The following is an 8,979-nucleotide window of genomic DNA, read 5'->3' as shown; positions in this document are numbered from 1 at the left end:
CGACTTGTGCCAACGGTTGGGACAGCCGATGGAACAAGCTCGAATGCCACACCAACCCATTCTTCCATTGGAACCATTTCAAAATTGGGGGTTAGATTTTGTGGGACCCTTCAAACCAGCCGCGGCCCGAACCGGTAATAAGTATATCATCGTGGCCACGGACTACTGCACAAAATGGGTCGAGGCAAAGGCTCTACGAGACAACACGGTAGCATCCACGGCCAAATTCATGTACGAACATCTCTGGTGCCGTTATGGATGCCCAATTGAGCTCGTTAGTGACCAAGGTGGGCACTTTATAAATCATATAATACGCGAGCTTACGACACACTACCCGGTGGTACATAAGAAAAGTACACCATATTACCCGCAGGCAAACGGATTGGCAGAATCAAACAATCCTGAAGAAGATCGTCAACGAGAACCGCACCGATTGGGATGACAAGCTCCAGAGTGCACTATGGGCTTATCGCACTACATTCAAAATGAGCACTCAATCCACCCCCTTTCAGATGGCTTTTGGTCTCGAAGCCGTTATGCCCATCGAGTTCCAAGTTCCGAGTCTCCGAGTTTAAGTTAAAGCACAGTTCCCTGAGGCCCAATCCGAACAATTGAGGCTGGAACAAATCCTCGAACTTGGCGAGGACCAAGTAGCGAGCAAGGCCCAACTTGAACAGCGTCAACAACAACGGAAAGCCTTTGTGGACCGACATCGGAAAGGATTGGAACAAGAACTGACCATCGGCAAACCGGTCCTCGTTTTCCAGACGTGACTCGACACTATGCCTGGAAAGTTACGATTTCGATGGACTGACCCCTTCTGGATTATTGACGAGTTTAATGGCACGTTCTAGCTCGGCCCCTTTTGGAAATTGTCAAAAGCTGGGTGAATGGATTCCGACTGCGACCGTACCAGGGAAATACCCCAGCCAACCCTTTCGCCGAGTCTCATGACACGGACAATGCCACGAAGGAGGCCACGCGTCCCCTCGGTAAGAACCCACCAACATTCCAAAGTAGACATTAGGTAGGATTAGGCATAGTTTTAGGAATTAGTTAGTTCCACCTACACCACTTACCACATCACCCAAATCACGTCATGTTTGGAGGCACACATTAGCCACTTTCACATTCACTTAGGTATTTAAAGGCACATGCACAACATCCAAGGCAAAGCACTAACTCCCTAGGACACATGGCCATAATATCCTATTATGGCATCCATGCCCAGGAATCTCCAGGCTCCTCTTCATGCACAAAACCCTAGGCATTCACTAAAAAACAGTTACCCCAAGCCCACCCCACACACAGACGTTTTCTTGCACACCTAGCTTTCATCGCTCCCACACTCTCAAGACTCCTCTTGCTCTCAGCGCGTTCATCGCTCCCACCGCTCTTGCTCACAAGCCCTCTCTTGTCCTCGTAGCCCCTTTGCCGCACCACAACCATCTCCTTCCCTCACTCTGTCTCGGCCTGGTCGAATACTCCTTCCCCAATCTTCCACACAGTAGAACCCCGAGTCCATTATGCCTCTTGCAGCTTCACAGGAAACCTGCTCCTGGCTTCAGGAACAAGGATTGGGTGGTTATTTAAAGGTGATCGATGCCCCTGCACACCCTAATGCCCAAGCGGTCGCACGCCAAATTCACCTGGACACAGTCACCAACAATATGATTCGTGTTGCCTTAGACCTGAAGCGAGGAGGTGATCATGAAGTCGAGATTCCCCCTTCCACAACCCTGAAGGAAGACTTTGGTGCGTATTCCATATCTGGTAAAGCCTATCGCACTTACGGTGGATCCAACAAGGCATTCAGAGAACTCGCTCGCATCCTGATGGAGTATGCGTTCGTGTATACCAACCCTACAAGTATGCCACAGAGCAAAGCGGCGATCATTATCAGTGCCTACGAGGGAAACAAAATCTACTGGGGAATCATCACAGGTGAAGGAATCCGCGCAGCGCTCGACTCCTTCCAAACCAGTAAGCGTTTGTTGCCTGTGATCAATCACTTCCTTACAGTCCTCTACCCACCTCCTTCGGTTTCCCCTCATCGCATCCTGACCTCTCCACCACCACCAAGGAAACAACGAGAGAAGATTTTGGAGATAACCCAGGAAGAATGGGAAGACCCCTCGTCTTCTCCACCTCCCTCAAGCGCTCAGAACCCCGCTTCCGCTTCCGCTTCCGCCTCGGCCCCACCCCCACCAAAAACACAAAAACAATAGGCAGTAACAGCAATCCGTGTCGAATGGGATGAGGCCGAGGAGGCCATCCCCGAGGATGTCACCATACGCCAGAGGCCACCAAGGACATCAATGACCTCTCCACAACCGAGCCCACGGCCCACAAGCCAGCAGCCCTCCGCCATCCGGCAGCAAAAGAGGAAACATGTCGAGGAGCCAACACCACCGGCCCCAGATGCACAGGATCAGCCGTCAAAAAGTCGCCGCATCATTCAAGAGGCAACCACAGAAACCGAAGGTGACCAGTGTCAGAAATCAAAAGAGGCCAGCCCCACCTCCACGGACATAGTACCAATGGAGTCATGGCTCCAAGTCGGTACGGTCGAGCATGGACAAACCACGTAGATATCAGAGGAGGAAGTCCTCGGTTACAAAGATCTCCCCGTGGAGGCATACGAGTTCAGTGCACTACTTCGACTGGGCACAACTTACGAGTTAATGGATTTCCTCACGCGTGCCCAAGTAGCTGCCGTCGCTCGTATGGATGAGGAGCACGCTGAAACGAAGATGATTCAACGCGCTCTAATGGGTGAAATCAAACCTCACGAGGATTGAGCCTTACAGAAGATAGGACGGAAGAAGCAAGTACAAAATGCTTTGCTCCTCATGGAACTACTGGATCTGAATATGGCCTTAGTCGAGGCATATCACAATCTACACCACACTACTCGGGCAGCCACGGAAATGGCCCGACGGATCAAAACGGCGCATCAGCAAGCCAAACGGGCTACTGACCTATGGCAAGCCGCCGAGGAGAAACTGACGACATTCACGCAGCAACAACCGCCCTTTAATCCTCCCTGCGCCAAGTGACGTTGTCTACCAGCCACTCTTCCAAACTCGAGCCCAAGTGCTGAAGGTACTGTCGCACACAAAGACGACACTGCCCACCCTGAGGTAGCCACGGTCGAGGCCAGCACAATGATGGACTCGGTACAGACAAGTGAGCCATCGTCACGGGCAGATATCAGCCCGCACCCCCAAACCAACCAAGCCTCCACGCAAACGCCACCACCTCCGGTCGTCATGGAACGAGCGACACAGACAGACAGGGAGTCCTCGGCCCAAATCCAGCAAGCGGCAACCCAGACAAGACCTCCCCTTAGGGACTATCAGGAGGAGCTTCAGGCCCAGATCGCTCTGGCCAAGTTGGCAGAACAGAACCACAACAACATTCTTGGCCAGCAACGGGAACAAGCCGCGAGCCGCAAAACGAACCTCAAGCGACTACTTGCTGAAAGGTCGGCCGCGCTTGAAGCACAAGAACGAGAGGTGATGACCCTCCAAGTCCCTATCACTGAGGCTAAAGAACGTTTCATCAAAGAAATCGAGTGGAATAGCCAACGGGAACAAGAGCTCCTCGCAGACAACCAGGAATTACAACGTCATCAAAGAGCCTTCCAGGACATGGCCAATGAACATATGCAAAAGTGGAGGATCTCGGAGGAGCAACGAGCAAAAATTTCCGATACATATCACCAGTTGCAAACCGAGCACATCGCCGTCAAAGAACAACACCGGGACGCTTGGCGACAGGAAAGGGACGAAACTGTAGCTCAGCTCACCAACCGTTATGAGCAGACCATCGCGCTCATCACTGAAAAAGCAAAAGATAATCAAGCTACTTTAGCACTCTTCGCCCGCAAAAGCCAAGCCGAAGCCAAGGCTGCAAGGGAGGCACTGGAAGTTCACCGTGCGAGCATCGACATGGATGATACCAAAATCAAGACCCTAATCCACAAGTATCGCCAGCAATTCACCACGAAGATCAAAGAAACGCTTGACCATGTCTGGCAGGAGTAGTCAGTCCAAGCCGTGGACCTACACATACTACGCGCGGATGTTGAGAACTGACGGAAGGAGGGACGAGGGTTTTACAAGATGGATGACACCAGCATCCAAACTCTCCGTGAAGACTTAACAGAAGAATATCATACCTTGGCAACATCCCACACCGTGGCCATTGAGCAACTCTAGGAGGAATTCAACGACGATCTAATGGTGTTTCATTTAGAAGCCGAAGCGTACGAGGAAGAACGACTCACTACCGGGAGTCACAGAGCTCCCACAACCACCGAGCAAGGAACTGAGTGACTCCCCACGGTAGCTCGACCGGAACAATCGGCCCCTATCGACCTCCACATCCCAACCGAGCCACTCACCACGGCAGTTAGACCGGAGGAATTTGCCCTTACAGACCCCCACATCGCACCGGAGCCACAGACTATAACCCCGACTCTGCCTGAATCGGTCCCAACAGAGGAGGGCACACACGACGACACCGCCATCCCCAATTCGGCAACACAACCTCCATCACTAACCCCACCTGCTGAGCAACTAGGCCAACCCCACGCCCCAGAGGATATCCTCGACATATTGGAAGAGGAATAAAACCAACCTATAAGCCCTCGTAGGAACGGGCAATTTTTGTAATTTGTGTTGTTTTGCCAAATCCATGGTAAACCGTGGGTCCGACGGACAAAGTCCTGTCCCACGGGCGTGCCAAGTGTTGTCCATAGGCCAAAAATATAAAATTAGTTAAATGTAAATACGCCGGTAGGTAAGGCGAGTAGGTAAGGTAGAGTTAGGTAAACGCCGAGTTTCGAGCCTCACAGTCAGCCGAGCGCTCAGCTCTATATGAAGAAAAAGTATATAAACCGAGGTCTGCGTACCTCGGAGAAAGAGGGAGATATCGAGAGCCTAGGCAAGGTCGTTTCATAGTATAAGAGCTTTGTAAGGTCACCGGCTGTGGGCCGTGTTTTTTGTAATCATCGATAACTGTTTGCAGTAATACATATCTATTAGCTCTTGTTGTTTTCATCTGTGTGCCGCTATTTCTAAGGTCTCAACTACGTATATGACTCGGGCTCTATTCCGGGTATACTCTCTGTTTCCTTCCCCTAACGATGCCTCCGTGCACAAGTTTTCACGTTACACTTCCCTTGATACCGATAGCTTGTAGGCATATCGAAGGTGTTTCCAATAGAACGGTTCGTGGGGGGTGGAGCCAAGATCGGCTCCACCCCCCTCCCAAGGGGGTTCGAGCGTGAGAGGAGAGAGAGGGAGAGATGAGATGCACAGAGAAAACGAATGAGAGAGAGAGAGAATCGAGACAGACACAATTTAGAGTAACTTCGATATCATTTTTTCATGCCCCATGAGTGAGGATTTATATAATAGAAGATCTTTAGAAAAAGCCGAATGGACGTAGGTACACCTACTTACCTCACCTAACACTCACACATTCACATTTCATATTACACCTCACACACCACCTTCCACATTGCACCTAACCCTCCCGTACACCTATACGGGTAACACTTGGCACGCCCGTGGGACATCGCATTGCACGTCGTACCCACAAGCCCATGCCAAAAACTCGTTGACCGGAAACTCCATCGGTCTTCTTTTGACGGTCGGAAATCCCTTGACCGGAACATTTCTCTACGATCGATAACTTCGATCGGAGCTGGCATAACACGAACCTTCTCGTTCGGTCAGCATAACGCACGATTGGATCACACACCAATCGGCTGGTCCATTGTGATAAAGTCGTTCAGGGTTTAAAAATGATTGTGGGTGGAAGTGTATACATATATTTTTTCTACATTGGTGTGAGTGGTGATAAGTTTTTGTTCCATCAATTTTTCAAAATTCTATATCGTACCCCTCAGTTGTTGAAATTCTAGTAGCTGCCCTTATATTTTTGAAATTTATTTACAATCCTTTGGTTTTCGAAAATTTTCGTCGTGCCTTCGTCTAAAATTCGTGGTGATGCCTTTCCCTTTCTCTTCGTCTTTTTAGGTTTCGGTTTCTTCTGTACCCTTTTCTTTCTTTCTTCTTTCTTCTTTCTCTTCTCCTTCTCTATCTCTTCTATCTCTGTTGCGACAGAAACAATGCTTTGTTCTCTTTCTTGTTCCTTAGTTTTCTTGGTTCAGTCATCTTCTGCTCATCTACAGTCTCAATCGAAGGTCTATATGTCTCTTTGTGTAGGTCCTTTCTTCTTCGGCGTCTTCTTTCTGCTGCTCCATCTTCACTTTCCCTCCCTTCTTCTCTTGTTGTGTGTTGTTGTTGTTCTTTGTTTCTTTTGTCTTTGTGTTTTCATCCGCTTGCAGCAACCACTGCATCTTCCATGACTCCAACTCATTCTTCCTCTTCTTGTTGTTCGTTTGCTTTTGTTTTTACTTTTATTTTCCCCTTCTTTTTGGCAGTTGGCTGCTCCGATTTTCTGTCCATCGGCCAGCTTGTCGGCTGTCCATGGCCTTTTTGCTAAATTCCTTTGTTGGACGGCCGCCGTCGTCTGTCCGGCCATCGCATTTCTTGGTAGTAGCCATTCGCGGTCGTCGCTTGGCTCTCGGCCGTCCTTGCAGCTGTGCTAGTGCTTGGCCAATTGTCCCTCGGCCGCTCCTATTTGGTTGCATCTCAGCTTCTCGGCCGTGGTTGTGGTTGGGCCGTCTCTCGGCCTATTCTCGATGCTCGGCCGTCGCTTTCGGCCATATATTGGCTGACGCTCAGCCGTGGCTTGGCCGACTCTTGGCTTCTCGGTCGTTTTCTCAGCTGTGGCTGGGCCGAATCTCAGCCTCTCGACCATGGCTGGACCATCTCGTGGCCGTCGCTCAGCTATGAATTGGTCGTCACTCGGCTTCTTGATCGATTTTATAGTTCACGACCGCTTTCTCAGCCGTGCTTGGGCTGACTCTCGGCTTCTCAGGCCGTGCTTGGTTGACTCTCGGCCATGACTGGGCCGTCTCTTGGCTTCTCGGCCCTCTCGCGGCTGTGTCCTGGCCACATCTCGGTTGTTTCTTTGCCGTGCTGTACTCTCGGCTTCTTGGTCGTGGCTGGGCCGAATCTCGTCTGCCCGGCCGCTTTCTCTCGTGCTTCTCGACCATTGCTTTTCGGCCGCATCTCGGCCCTCTCTTGGCTTCTCGGCTGTCACTTGGCCGACGTTTCTCGGCCGTTGCTATATGCCGACGTTGTCCGATGGTCTTAGCCGGCTAGCCATGGTCATCTGTTCGGCCGACTCTCTGTTCGGTTGTGTCTTTCTGGCCGGACTTTGGCCATCTCGGCTAGTCGGTTGCTGAACCATCTGCATGGGTAGTTGCTGCCATCCGGCTGCTGACTCAGTGCGCTGGTCGTCTTTATCCACCAGCCGACTCTGTGTCCGTTTGGCTCTTGTTGTCTATGGAAATAAACAAAGCATGTGTTTTCTCTTCAATATTGAACCTTATACACCTTAGGTTTTGTTTCTTCTTCCCTTCCCTTCCAGTGTATGGTTAATGATACTTGATACAAATAGAGCAATGTGGCCTCTTTTATTAGGACATATGACCCGATCCTTATCTAGAAAATTTGGAAGGAGTAAACCCATAATAATGCTAACTCTATCATCTCTGCCACTCTTTTACGTTTGCTTATATAATCTACATCACCTATATACTCTGCTACAATGGTTAAATACTTGATCTCACTATCCGGTTCCACCACAAACCCTTCATGAGAATCAAAGAAGATCATTAATGGAGCACAAGCACTCTGTTGATACATCATTATACATCGATCATATGCGTCTTTATCTTCCTTGCTCATGACCTGCATTCCTCTTTTCTCTAAACTTGAATCATTGGCAGATCTTGGCACAAAACCAGATATACAAGTGACTTCACCACTTGATTCCAGAATAGGTTAGCTATGGCTACTGTTGCCATTTCCTTCAAACTCTGCCATGAACCTCTTGATGGAGTGATTTAGAAGGTGTTAGATTGTTAGTTTCTTGCAATTTATTAATTTCTGAATCTGCTTCTTCCTCCTGCATACAAGCAATAGAGTGGCACAAACACACACAACATAAAGATGAAGACCTAGAGACACATAGGGGAACAATGAGGGAAAGAGAGACTTCTCCTCAAGGGTGGTAGACCGTAGGGCGTGCCATGTGTTTATGGGTGGGGGGTGGAGCCACTCCCAAGGGGGGTTCGAGTGTGAGAGGAGAGAGAGGGGGAGATGAGATGCACAGAGAGAACGAATGAGAGAGAGAGAGAATCGAGACAGACACAATTTAGAGTAGCTTCGATATCATTTTTTCATGCCCCATGAGTGAGGATTTATATAATAAAAGATCTTTAGAAAAAGCCGAATGGACGTAGGTACACCTACTTACCTCACCTAACACTCACACATTCACATTTCATATTACACCTCACACACCACCTTCCTCATTACACCTAACCCTCCCGTACACCTATACGGATAACAATAGACTAGGTTCCGAATGAGGTGTATTGCACTTTGTGAGTCATAATAAATGGCCGGCGCTGGATGGTCAATTCGGCTTGTCGTTGAAAAATCGGCCAATAGTCGGCGCAACCAGATTGCTTCCTTGGCCGCTTCCGACGCGGCTATGTACTCAGCCTTTGTGGTCAATAGGGTCATGCACTCTTGCAATTTCAACCTCCATGATATGGTGCCACTGCCATAGGTGAATATATAGCATGATGTCGACTTCTGATTGTCTGGATTGCTAGCATAGTCAGAGTTTGTATAGCCTTCGACTTCTATCAGATTGACTGATCCAAAAGTTCACTATACATCTTCAGTTCCTCGCAAATACCGGAAGCAGTGCATGATTGCCTCCCAATGCTTCCTCCTAGGTTCGACATGTACTGGTTGATGACCCCTATGGCATATGCAAGATTAGGTCGGGTCGCCACCATTGCGTACATGATACTTCCTATAG

At 49.4% G+C, this 8,979-nt stretch overlaps 1 pseudogene; it reads right to left on the bottom strand.

Annotated features, from left to right (window-relative positions):
* Positions 1 to 7,384: 7,384 nt before the first annotated feature.
* LOC147853959 (putative Histone-lysine N-methyltransferase ATXR5 pseudogene) lies at positions 7,385 to 8,719 on the bottom strand (annotated as a pseudogene).
* Between the last annotated feature and the right edge of the window lie 260 nt (positions 8,720 to 8,979).

The sequence above is a fragment of the Azolla caroliniana genome, unplaced genomic scaffold, assembly GCF_043228905.1.
Source record: "Azolla caroliniana isolate FFs.n. ecotype wild unplaced genomic scaffold, voAzoCaro1.0.p SCAF_16, whole genome shotgun sequence".
NCBI classification, from domain to species: Eukaryota; Viridiplantae; Streptophyta; class Polypodiopsida; order Salviniales; family Salviniaceae; genus Azolla; species Azolla caroliniana.
Note: the sequence above shows the minus strand (reverse complement) of the source record. Positions and strands in the feature narration are given on the sequence as shown.